This window comes from Neomonachus schauinslandi, chromosome 1 (genome assembly GCF_002201575.2).
Source record: "Neomonachus schauinslandi chromosome 1, ASM220157v2, whole genome shotgun sequence".
In the NCBI taxonomy this organism is placed as follows: domain Eukaryota; kingdom Metazoa; phylum Chordata; class Mammalia; order Carnivora; family Phocidae; genus Neomonachus; species Neomonachus schauinslandi.
This window is the reverse complement of record NC_058403.1, coordinates 160,556,538-160,570,392: the sequence shown is the minus strand read 5'-3', so window position 1 is coordinate 160,570,392 and position 13,855 is coordinate 160,556,538. Positions and strand designations below refer to the sequence as shown.

The following is a 13,855-nucleotide window of genomic DNA, read 5'->3' as shown; positions in this document are numbered from 1 at the left end:
TTGAGCCCTGGGTAGGGCTCCGCACTCATCTGGGAGTCTGCTTGAGATTCTCTCCCTCTCCCTCTGCCTCTCCCGCCACTCTAAAATAATAAATAAATAGATCTTTTATTTATTTTTTTTTTAGATTTTATTTATTTATTTGAGAGAGAGAGAGCATATGAGCAGGGGGAGGAGCCAAGGGAGAGGGAGAAGCAGGCTCCCTGCTGAGCAGGGAGCCCAACACAGGTCTCAATCCCAGGACCCTGAGATTATGACCTGAGCCGAAGGCAGACACCTAACCAATTGAGCCACCAGGCATCCCTAAAAAGAAGTTTTTCAAAGAAAAACTAAATGAGGATGCTTACAAAAAATAGATTATTGATTTTTAAAATAAGTTGGCAGAGCCTCTTGACATTGCTTTCAATTTCTCCAACATAAAAAATATTTTAAAAAGATTTCAGTTGTAAATCCCTCAAGCTATCTATGATCCAAAACTAAATTTTAAATTTGTTATCCTGCATTTGAAACTTCAGTGTCATTTTAAAAATTGGAATGTATGATACCGAATGAAAATAATTACTTTTTCAGTCTTTAATCTAGGTTCTTACTATTCAAAATGTGGTCCTTGGACCAGTAGCATCAGCATCACCTGGGAGCTTGTTAAAAATGCAGAACCTTGGGACGCCTGGGTGGCTCAGTCATTAAGTGTCTGCCTTCGGCTCAGGTCATGATCCCAGGGTCCTGGGATGGAGCCCTGTATTGTGCTCCCTGCTCGGCAGGAAGCCTGCTTCTCCCTCTCCCTCCCCGCCTGCTTGTGTTCCCTCTCTCGCTGTGTCTCTCTCTGTCAAATAAACAAATAAAATCTTTAAAAAAATAAAATAAAATGCAGAACCTCAGCCTTATTCCAGATCAACTTGGTCAAAGTCTTTATTTTAACAGGACCCCCAGCGATCTGTATGCATATTACAGTTTGGAAAGCACTGGTCTAAGTGACACATGTAATTTGAAGAATGGCAGTGAACATGAACTACAACAACTATATTTAACAATTACAGTTAAAATTAACAAGGAATATTAGTGGTAGTATTGATGGGAAATGAATGCAGAGGAACTGAAAATCTTATGTTGTTTGGTAAAATTTCACATAACTTTCATTGAAGTATTGCAGTATCTTTGTAGCAATAGCATCACATTTCCAAATATGTCCCTCAGGATGTGCTTAAAAGTGTGCTAATATGGGTAAAGAATGTATCTACACAAAATAAAACTTAGTAAAAACCAGTTAAGGTCTAGAGTGATCAAAAAAGACTGTCATGGGACGCCTGGGTGGCTCAGCCGGTTAAGCATGATCACTTCAGCTCAGGTCGTGATCTCAGAGTCCTGGGATCAAGCCCCGCAGCGGGCTCCTTGCTCAGCGGGGAGTCTGCTTGTCCCTCTGCACCCCCTTCTCTCTCTCTCAAATGAATAAATAAAGTCTTAAAAAAAAAAAAAGACTGTCACATCTAGTGGCCATGATACATCAGAGCAAGTAAGGATTAAAACTGTCATGAGGAATTTTATTTCCATGAAAGCAAGTTAACTGTTGTATGACAAATTATCATATGCTTGTAACTCTGAATTTCTAATTTTTGTGCTAGTTTCTCTCTCTTACCTCAGGACCTTTGCTTGTGCTGTTTCCTGTACCTGGTACGCCTTCTCTCAGACACTGCTGACCTTTCAGGTCACAGCTAAATGTCATTTCCTTAGAGAGGACTTCCCTGACCCCACAGACAAGGTCAGCTTCTCTCAACACACACCCAAACATCCTGAATTTCCTCCTTTAGAGCCCAACATACACATAATTTCCCCTTAAACACCTGCTTTCCTTTCTGGAGCTGAGTTCCATGATGCAGGGACTTTGTCTCTGTTGTTCTGAACCCACTAACCTCCATGTATATCTTTAGGTGCTCAATAAATATTTATTGGATTAATAAATGAATGAATGGCGACCCTATTCATATAAAATTAAGCATGGCCCTGCCTTATATTTGTACAACGCTTTACTCTTTTTAGCACGTTTATTTCTTTTTTTTTTTTTTAAGATTTTATTTATTTATTTGACAGAAAGAGATAGAGAGCACAAGCAGGGGGAGCAGCAGAGGGATAGGGAGAAGCAGACTCTCTGCTGAGCAGGGAGGTTGATGCGGGGCTCAATCCCTGGACTCTGGGAATCATGACCTAAGCCAAAGGCAGATGTTTAACCAACTCAAGCACCCAGGCGCCCCTAGCATATTTATTTCTTACCCTAACTTGAGCCTCTAAAGACCCAGATCTACCTAGTTAGCGTCTCAGACCTAAAAATGTGTAGGAGATCTCCTACCTCTTGGACATGAGCTTGGACTAGAGATGGAGTACCTGCCTTCCCATTTTAACTCTGCCACATCAGACCCGTGTCTTGGGCAAGTTATCTCGCCTCTCTGTGCCCCAGTAAATGAATACACCATAATATAGTTACCGAATTCAGTGATTTTAACATTGATACAATACTTCCTAAATAACAGTCCATAATCCAATGTTGCCAATTGCCTCAGTGTCGCTATAGCTTTTTTTCCACCCTTCAATACCCAGTCCAGTCTGGGATCAGGAATTGCATTCAATTATCATGTCTCTTCAGCCTCCTTTAGTCTGGAATGATCTCTTAGCCTTTCCTGATCTTTCATTATACTGTCATTATGGAAGAATACAGACCAATTGTTTTATAGACAGTCTCTCAATGTGGGTTTTTTCTGATGTTTCCGCATGACTAAGGTCAAGTAATGCATCCCCAACCAGGATATTCTATCAGTGCCATTGTATCCTTCTAAGGGCATCACATATGGGGGCATGTGATATCTAACTAAGTCTTACCAGTGATGTTTGTATTGATCACCCAGTCAATGCCGCGTCTGCTTTCTCCATTGATTGGTTTCTGTTTTTCCCTTTGCATTAGGCAAGCTGTGGGAGACACTTTAAAAGCATGTAAATGTCCTGTTCCTCCCAATTTTTCTTCCCTCCATGCAACACCAATTGAAGATATTTGCCCAATTAGCTTTCACTATGACTGCTGTAAAATGGTTATTTTCCAGGGGCGCCTGGGTGGCTCAGTCATTAAGCCTCTGCCTTCGGCTCAGGTCATGATCCCAGGGTCCCGGGATTGAGCCCCACATCGAGCCCCACATCAGGCTCCCTGCTCCGCGGGAAGCCTGCTTCTCCCTCCCCCACTCCCCCTGCTTGTATTCCCTCTCTCGCTGTGTCTCTCTCTGTCAAATAAATAAATAAAATCTTTTTTTAAAAAAATGGTTATTTTCCAATTCCACCTCTTCCTCCACATTTATCAATTGACATTTTTTTAAAAGATTTTATTTTTAAGTAATTTCCACACACAACATGGACTTGAACTCACAACCCTGAAATCGAGTCACATGCTTCACCAACTGAGCCAGCTGGATGCTCCTCTCTTGACATTCTAATGTATTCCCCCCTTTATTTTCTATTTATTGTCAGTATGAACTCATTGATTCTGATTTCATTCAGTGGGTTATAATCCATTACTGTCTATTTTTTACGTGTAAAATACACATCAAATTTACCATCTCAACCTTTTTTTTTTTTTTAATTTTTTATTTAGCTCTTTGAGGAAGACCCAGTTGCAGCTACCATGGAGCCTTGGACACCCTGCTCCTGCTCCTGACTCACCGCCGTTCGCTCTCGTGGAAGAACAAGTCAGTCAGGAAGCCACGCCAGAGCCATGGCTTTTAAAGACACTGGGAAGACACCCATGGAACCAGCGGTGGTGATTCACCCAATTAGAATAACTCTCACCTGCCCCAACGTAAAATCTTTGGAAAAGGTATGTGCTGACTTGATCAGAGGCGCAAAGGAAAAGAATCTCAAAGTGAAAGGACCAGTTCAGATGCCTACCAAGACTCTGAGAATCACTACAAGAAAAACTCCTTGTCACAGGTGAAGGTTCTAGGACTTGGAATCGTTTTTATTTATTTATTTATTTATTTTAAGATTTTATTTATTTATTTGAGACAGAGAGAATGAGAGACAGAGAGCACGAGGGGAGGAGGGTCAGAGGGAGAAGCAGACTCCCCGCAGAGCAGGGAGCCCAATGCGGGACTCGATCCCGGGACTCCAGGATCATGACCTGAGCCAAAGGCAGTCGCCTAACCAACTGAGCCACCCAGGCGCCCTTGGAATCGTTTTTAGATGAGGATCCACAAGCGACTCATTGATCTGCACAGTCCTTCTGAGATTGTTAAGCAGATTACTTCCATCAGTAGTGAGCCAGGAGTTGAGGTTGAAGTCACCATTGCAGATGCTTAAATCAACCTTTTTAGTAAACTGATTATCAGTTGTTAAAAAAAAAAGATTTTATTTATTGATTTGACAGAGAGAGAGATCACAATCAGGGGGAGCTGCAGAGGGAGAGGGAGAAGCAGGCTCCCCACGGAGCAGGGAGCCCAACATGGGGCTCGCTCCCAGGACCCTAGGATCATGACCCAACCGGCGCCCCTCAATTTTTTTTTTTTAAGATTTTATTTATTTATTTGACAGAGAGAAACATAGCGAGAGAGGGAACACAAGCAGGGAGAGTGGGAGAGGGAGAAGCAGGCTCCCCGCGGAGCAGGGAGCCCGATGTGGGACTCGATCCCAGGACCCTGGGATCATGACCTGAGCGGAAGGCAGTCGATTAACCGACTGAGCCACCCAGGCGCCCTTTTTTTTTTTTTTTTTTTAAGTAGGCTCCACATTCAGCGTGGAGCCCAATGTGGGGCTTAAACTCACAACCCTGAGATCAAGACCTGAACTGAGGTCAAGAGTCAGATGTTTACTTGACTGGACCACCCAGGCACACCCCATCTCAATAATTTTTAAGTGTACATTTCAGTGCCATTAAGTACATTCATATTGTTGTGCAACCATCCCCACCATCCATCTCTAGAACTTTCTCATCTTCCCAATTGAAACTCCATCCCCATTCCCACATCCCTCCAGCCCTTGGCAACTACCACTCTATTTTCTGTCTCTATGATTTTTTTTTTATTTAACATTTTATTTTCAACTAATCTCTATGCCCAACATGGGGCTTGAAATCACAACCCCAAGATCAAGAGTCACGTGCTCTACCAACTGAGCCAGCCAGGTGCCCCAACTGTCTCTATGATTTTGACTAGTTTAGGTACCTCATATAAGTGGAATCATATAGTATTCATTTTTTTCTAACTGGCTTACTTCACTTAGCATAATGTCATCAAGGTCATCCATGTTGTAGTGTGTCTCAGAACTGCCTTCCTTTTCAAAGCTGAATAACATTCCATTGTATGTACAGACCACACTTTGTTTATCCATTCATCTGTCTATGGACACTTAGATTGCTTCCATGTTTTAGGTATTGTGAATAATGCTGCTATGAACATGGATGCACAAATATCTCTTTGAGATCCTGCTTTCAATTCTTTGGGGTATATACCCAGAAGTAGTGTTGCTGGATATGTGGTAATTCTGTGTTTTAGAGGAACTGCCTTACTATTTTCCACAACAGCTGTACCATTTGACATTCCCACCAGCAATGAAACAAGGGTTTCAATTTCTCCCCATCCTCACCAACACTTGTTATTTTTTTTTCTTATACTAGCTCTTCCAACGGATGTTAAGTTGCATTTTTCTAGTAACTAATAATGTTAAGCATCTTCTCACATGTTTGTTGATCATCTGTAAATCTTCTCCAGACAAGTGTCTATTTAAGTAAGTCCTTTGCCCATTTTTTAGCTAGATTGTTTTGTTGTTGTTGTTTGTTGAGTTGTAGGTGTTCTTTCTATATTCTGGATATTAATCCCCTATCAGATATATGATTTGCAAATATATTCTCCCATTCTATAGGTTACCTTTTTACTTTCTGATAGTGTCTTTTGATGTATAAATGTTTTAAATTTTGATGAAGTCCAATTTACCTATTTTTTGTTTGGTTGTCTGTGCTTTTGGTGTCGTATCTAAGATATTATTACCAAACCCAATCCTATATCCTTTTGACAAATCTCTATCATTTTTTCATTTTTCAGCCCCTTTTTTTAAGTTGATGACACAACAAAATGAATACCAGGTTCATCTTGTATCTACCCTGATCCAACCCTGGAATCAGCCATTTCTCCAAGAGCCCAGTTTCTGTTTGAGGGCAATGAAACATAGAAACCAAGATCCAGGTGTTAGGTGTGTCCATTGCTGTGAAAATATTAATACTTGTAGGCCCTTTTAACAGATAAAGCTGGGAAATAGATAGATGTAGAATTAGAGGTGTGTGTATGTGTGTATGTGTATATGTATGCATGGGTGTGTAAATACATATACAATACAATCCCACAGGGTCCTTCCTTGACTTCACTCTTGGGGGGGGGAATATCTGAACCTCAATTTCCTCAATTTTCTTGAAAAATGGTGATAATAATAATATCTATCCTATAGAGTCATTGTTAAGGCTTAAACTTATAAAGATAAGCCATTTCAAAAATACATTAGCCCAACTTGATCTATAGATTCAATGCAATCCCTATTAAACTCCCAGCATATTATTTTGTGAATATCAACAAATTAATTCTGGCATTTATATGGAGAGACAAAAGACCCAGAATAGTCAACACAATACTTAAGGAGAAGAATAAAGTTGGGAGACTGGGGCGCCTGGGTGGCTCAGTTGGTTAAGCGACTGCCTTCGGCTCAGGTCATGATCCTGGAGTCCCGGGATCGAGTCCCGCATCGGGGTCCCTGCTCGGCAGGGAGTCTGCTTCTCCCTCTGACCCTCCTCCCTCTCATGCTCTCTGTATCTCATTCTGTCTCAAATAAATAAATAAAATCTTAAAAAAAAAAAAAAGTTGGGAGACTGATACTACCTAAATTCAAGACTCACCATAAAGGTACAATAAGCAAGACAGTATGGTATTGGCAAAAGAATGGACAAATAGAATAGTGGGACAGAATAGAAATCCTAGAAATAGGCCCACGAAATATAATTAACTTATCCTTGACAAAAGAGTAAAGGCAATGAAATGGAGAAAAAGATCGTCTTTTCAACAAATGGTGCTGGGACAACTAGACATCTGCATGCAAAAAAAAAAAAAGAAAAGAAAGAAAAAAAAAAGAATCTAGATACTGACTTTACATCCTTCACAGAAATTAACTCAAAATGGATCATAGGCTTAAGTCTGAAACACAAAACTATAAAATTCTTAAAAGACAGTATAGGAGAGGGGCACCTAGCTGGCTCAGTATAGCATGTGACTCTTGATCTCAGGTTCGTAAGTTCGAGCCCCATGCTGGGCATAGAGATTACTTAAAAATAAAATCTTTAAAAAAGAAAAAGATAACACAGGAGAAATTCTAGACAATCTTGGGTATGTTGATGACTTTTGAGATACAATGCCAAAAGCATGACCCATGTATCTTAGTCCATTTGGGCTGCTATAGCAAAATACCACAGACCAAGTAGCTTATTAACAACAGACATTTATTTCTCACAGTTCTGGAAGTTGAAGTCCAAGATCATGGCATCAGCATGGAAGGACAAGTACCCTTTTCCAGGTTGCAGACTTCTCTTACCCTCACATGGCAGAAGGGGCTAGGGAGTCTCTCTGGAGCCTCTTTTATAAGACACTAATTCCATTCGTGAGGACTCTACCTTCATGACTTAAGTACATCCCAAAGGCCCCACCTCCTAACACCATCATCCTTGGGGGTTAGGATCTCAACACTTGAATTTGGGGGGGGTGGGCACATAAACATTCAAACCATAGTACCATGAAGGAAATAACTGATAAGCTGGACTTAATTAAAATTAAAAACTTCTGATCTGTGAAAGACACTGTCAAGAGAATGAGAAAAGAAGCCACAGGCTGGGAGAAAATAATTGCAAAACACATAACTGAAATATAGAGAGAACCCTTAAAACTCAACAATAAGAAAACTAACAACCTGATTAAAAAATGAGCAAAAGATCTGGATACCTCACCAAAGATGATATACAGATGGCAATTAGGCATATGAAAAGTTATTCCACAACATATGTCATTAATAAAGTGCAAATTAAAGCATTAAGATACCACTACACACCTACTAGAATGGTCAAAATCCAGAACACCGACAACACCAAATACTGGTGATAATATGGAGCAACAGGAACTCTCATCTATTGCTAGAGGGAATGCAAAACAGTAGAGCCACTTTGGAAGACAGTTTGGTGGTTGGTGGTTTCTTACAAAACTAAACATACTCTTACCCTACAATCCAGCAATCATCCTCCTTGGTATTTATCCAAAGGAGATGAAAACTTATGTCCACAAAAAAACCTACACACAGATGTTAATAGCAGCCTTATTCACAATTGCCCGAACTTGGAAGCAACCAAGATGTCCTTCTGTAGGTGAATGGATAAATAAACTGTGGCCCATCTAGACAATGGGATATTATTTAGCACTAAAAAGAAGTGAGCTATCAAGCCATGAGAAAATATGGAGGAAATTTGATTGCAGATTACTAAGTAAAAGAAGCCAATCTGGAAAGGCTGTATATTGTATGGTTCCAACTAAATGGCATTCTGGAAAAGGTAAAACTACAGAGACAGTAAAAGGATCAGTGCTTGGGGCACCTGGGTGCCTCAGATGGTTAAGCATCTGCCTTCGGGCTCAAGTCATGATCTCAGTGTCCTGGGATGGAGCCCCATGTCGGGCTCCCTGCTCAATGCAGAGTCTGCTTCTCCTTCTCCCTCTGCCATTTCCTCCGCTTGTGCTCTCTGGCTCTCTCTCTCTGTCAAATAAATAAAATCTTAAAAAAAAAAAAAAAGGATCAGTGCTTGTTGAGGATTAAGGGTGGAGAGTGATGAATACGCAGAGCAAGAGAATTTTTAGAGCAGTGAAAATACTTTGTATGATACTATAATGGTGGATATACATCATTATACATTTATCAAAACTCAGAGAACGTACAACACCAATGTAAACTGTGGATTCTGGGTGACAATGATATGTCAACATAGGTTTATCAGTTGTTGGGTTTTTTTTTTTAATATTTTATTTATTTTTTTGACAGAGAAAGACAGAGTGAGAGAGGAACACAAGCAGGGGCAGTGGGAGAGGGAGAAGCAGGCCTCCCGCGGAGCAGGGAGCCCAATGCAGGGCTTGATCCCAGGACCCTGGGATCATGACCAGAGCCAAAGGCAGACGCCCAACGACTGAGCCACCCAGGTGCCCTAGGTTTATTAGTTGTAACAAACAACTACTCTGGGGGTGGGATGTTGATTGTTGGGGAGGCTGTGCATGGGTGGGGGCAGGGGAAATACGGAAACTCTCTAACTTCCACTCAATTTTGCTGTGAATTGAAACTGCTTTAAAAAATAAAATCGGGGTGCCTGCCTGGGTGGCTCAGCCGTTTAAGTGTTTGCTTTCGGCTCAGGTGATGATCCCAGAATCCTGGGATCGAGTCCCACCTTTGGGGGGGGGGTCCCTGCTCAGCAGGGAGTCTGTTTCTCCCTCTCCTTCTCCCCCTCACCCCCACCTGAGCTCTCTCACTCTGCTCTGTCTCTTAAATAAAATCTTTATAAAAAAAATAAAATCAATTTAAAAAAATAGATTAGCACAGTGACGACATGTAATAAGTATTCAGTAAGTGCTAGTTACGGTTACTTTAATTATTTAACATGTCCTATCCAGCTCTGACATGTAATGATCCTATGATAGTAAACGGGAGAACATGGTAAGAAAAAAACTCTAAAAATATGCCCCATTCCTATCCTAAATCACCAGGTTTAAATCCCCAAGCACAGACTGACAGAGAAGGGGACACTCAGAAACAGGTCATAAACATTCGTTAAGTACTTACTACGTGCCAGGCAACTTTCCCTGTATTTACTCATATTGCCCACACCACACCCTCCAAGAGAGCATCTGAGAAGCAGTACAGTCTCTCTGCAGTTGGACTGCATGGTTTGACTACTGGCCTCACCACTTACAAGAAGTGTGTCCTTGGGTAAGTTATTTAACCTCTCTGTGCCTCAGTTTCCTCATTTGTAAATAAAAATGGTTTTTGTACAATTTCATAGGGATGTTGTATGGATTAGATGAGTTGAGCACAAAAGACAAGGGCTGGCACACAGCAAGTGTTTCGTGTTCGCTGCTACTCTTTTAGAGATGCAGAAACTGAAGCAGAGAGAGGTTAGGTCACTTGCTCAGGGTCACACAGCAGAATGTGGATTTTAAACTCAGGTCTTCTTGGATGACAGACAGGCAAGTGCATAGGCAATTACAAAGGTACTAACTGCTGTGATAAAAGATAGCTTGGAGACTATGGCAGCCCTAAGGAGGTCATTAGGCAGGTCTGGGGCAGGTCTGGAAGACTTGCAGGAGATGGTACTTGAGCTGTGGCTTAAAGTTTGCCAGGAGAGCAGGTGGAAGGAGGTGGGAGGGCAGGGATCACACACAGGAACCCAGGTGAGACAGGCTGGGCAAGTGCTAGCAGTTTAAGGTAGATGGGTCACAGAGCGTTAGGTGACCTGTGACAGCAGCTGAAACTTATCACAGACCATGGGGCAGAAGGAAACTTCTCAACCTCAAGATCCCTCTATTTCAGTAGAACTTGTTTTCAGAGTCCTAAAACAGAAAATAGATGAAAGCAGAGGAGTGGGGTGACGTGGGGATGGTTCCCTCAGAGACTCCCTCTACCCCCAGCTTACCTGCTACCCTCCCCCAACATCTTTGCAGAACCCCACCAGGCCACATCCCCCAATTTTACAGATGAAGGAACTGAGGCCGAGAGGCAAGTGACTGGCCCACCAGTCCTGAGCAACAAGAGCCAGAACTTTGGACTCCCAGCCCAGGGCTCTCTTCCTTAGGATCATTTGAAGCTTCTCTGCCAGATAAGAACACGGAAGCTGGTTGGGAAGGGGGTGGGGGGGCAGCAGTGGAGCTCAGAAAACCACATGGCTTCACCTTCTGGGACTCAGCATTCCCATCTGTACAAAGGGGAGAGCTGGGAGAGACTGCCCATCCCTGGATCCTGAGGCTACCGACCCCTCTTACGGGACCCCTATCCCTGAGCCCCAGATCTTAGGCCCTGTCCTTCCAGATCCCACCCCCAGTGTTGGGGGGGGGTGATGGGGGTCCCCAAGAACCGCCAGTGAGTGAAGCACAAGGGCAGAGTGCTGAGCAGAGGGACAGGCAGCCTGGCTGGCAGAGGCTGAAGTGATCCGACCTGGCGGCTCACAGTGTTTTTAGGCCCCTGTTCTCCTGCCTCTGGGCTGGAAGCAGATTAGAGAAAACCAAAAATGAAATGACCTCTGCTTGGTCTGACAACTCTACCAAAGGGAAGAAAAGACTTTGAGAAAAAGCTAAACAGCCTTTGATTTATATCTGTCCCCTCTTCTCTCAGCAGGTGGGAGCAAGGCCAGGGCTTGCGGGGGTTTGAGGGGCATTGGGAGGGTCCCTCACTCCTGCAAATATTTCATTTGGGACCAAGCACTTCTTCCCATCTGCCCTCCCAATCCCAGGCATCTGCTGCTGTCAGTGTCCCTTTGCTCAAGGCCTTGGATGGCTCCCCAGTTTGATTTAACAAAGGCCTCTGTAACCCGGGCCACATGGCCCAAACTTACCCTAACTCATCACTGCATTGACTCAACAAACATTTACATTCCAGCTGTGCGCCCAGCATGTTCCAATACCAACTTGTTAGTCCTCAAACAGCCTCACTTCTACTGAGCGGCAAAGTGAGGTCACAGAGAGATGGATTGACCATGCCTGTGGCCATCAGAAGCAGAGTTGGGACTCAAACCCGGGCAGCCTGGCTCCAGAGAACAAACGCTTGACCTCCGTGCTATGCCATTTCTCCGAAGTCTGGCACCCTTCAGGCTATAGGACACCAGGCGCCTGCCCTCTAAAGTATCCCTGAGAGCCCGCCCCAGCCCCCCATGACCACTAAAATCACCCACGTACAGTGGAAGCCTGTTGACTCCCAGTAATTATTAATAGAGGAGTCGCTTGTCCACCGCACTGCTCAGTGGCCTCTGACCTGCTGTTCCCAGCTGCTCTGCGGGCGGCTCCAGAACCTTCTCACAGTGCTCCTCCCAAATTCCTCGGAGAAACCTGAGTTCAGGCTGAAATGCTTACACAATTTTGACACAAGCCTGAAGGAATGGAAGGAAAACTGAAACCCAGTCAGCAGATATCTCTGCACCGGCCACGTCTTTGCCCTGGAGAACTCTGCCCTGGGGGGCCCTTCTGGCTGCTTCTCTTAGCCCTTTGCCTTGGACTTCAGGAGGAGGCCCTGCCCTCAGAATCCCTTATTGTCTTCCCAGAGTCTAGGAATCCTGACTTCCTTAGGCCGTGCCCCAGCTTGAGCAAGCAAACCCAAGGAACAGCCCCGTAAGCTCTTCAAAGAGGCCTCTTCCCTGCTCCTCCAGGACACAGCAATTAACAGGTGGTTCCTCTGGGGCCGAGGTTTCTTCCTTCCAGAAGATGGCTTTCAGTGTATCTTAGATAAGTGCTTTCCCAAATAGAAGAGCAATCTGTGCCCACAGGGTTACTCTAGTGATGGGCTACTATTAGTAACAGCTTTTAAACCGGCACTCCTGCAGTCCCTCCCGAGAACATAGGTGACCGCCGTCACGACGGAGCAATATACTCATGGGGCATCGTCACAAAAGTTTATTTTGTCTCCCATTACCTCTTTAAAATGGATCCAGTCGGGACGCCTGGGTGGCTCAGTCGGTTAGGCGACTGCCTTCGGCTCAGGTCACGATCCTGGAGTCCCGGGGTCGAGTCCCGCATCGGGCTCCCTGCTCGGCGGGGGGTCTGCTTCACCGTCTGACCCTCTTCCCTCTCGTGCTCTGTCTCTCATTCTCTCAAATAAATAAATAAAATATTAAAAAAAAAAAAAGGGTGCCTGGGTGGCTCAGTCGGTTAAGCGACTGCCTTCGGCTCAGGTCATGATCCTGGAGTCCCGGGATCGAGTCCCGCATCGGGCTCCCTGCTCGGCAGGGAGTCTGCTTCTCCCTCTGACCGTCCCCCCTCTCATGTGCTCTCTCTCATTCTCTCTCTGTCTCAAATAAATAAATAAAATCTTTAAAAAAAAAAAAAAGGGTGCCTGGGTGGCTCAGTCGGTTGAGCGACTGCCTTCGGCTCAGGTCATGATCCTGGAGTCCCTGGATCGAGTCCCGCATCGGGCTCCCTGCTCAGCGGGGAGTCTGCTTCTCCCTCTGACCCTCTCCCCTCTCATGTGCTCTCTCTCTCTCTCATTCTCTCTCTTTCAAATAAATAGATAAATAAATCTTTAAAAATAAAATAAAATAAAATAAAAATAAAATGGATTCAGTGGAGGAAGCTCTACCCCATCCCTGAGTGGAGACTGGGACACTCCCATGGCTTTTCTGACTATTCACTGCCCAGATTCTTGCTCAAACACTAGCTGCGTGTTTCTGTGAGACTGTTTGGGGATGAGATTAACATTTAAATCTGTGACTTTGAGTAAAGCAGATTGCCCTCCTTAACATGATAGGGCCTCACCCAGTCCGCTGAAGGCCTGAATAGGACAAATAGACCAACCATCCCCCAGCAAGAGAAAATTCTCCAGGAGACGGCCTGTGCTTTTGGATTTCATCGGCAACATCATCAGCTCTTTCTGGTTCTACAGTAGATGGCCTTCGGACTGGAACTGGAACACGGGCTGTCCTGGGTCTCCCGCCTGTCAGCCCAGCTTGCATATATACATACGGATCTCCTGTTGCTTCTGGTCCTTTGGAGAAGCCTGACAAATACCCCAAGTGAGAACAAACACTCTCATTGTAGGGTAATAAACACAGTCCCAGTTCAGAAGT

At 44.0% G+C, this 13,855-nt stretch overlaps 1 pseudogene; it reads left to right on the top strand.

Annotated features, from left to right (window-relative positions):
- Positions 1-3,745: 3,745 nt before the first annotated feature.
- LOC110584919 lies at positions 3,746-4,330 on the top strand (annotated as a pseudogene).
- Positions 4,331-13,855: the final 9,525 nt, after the last annotated feature.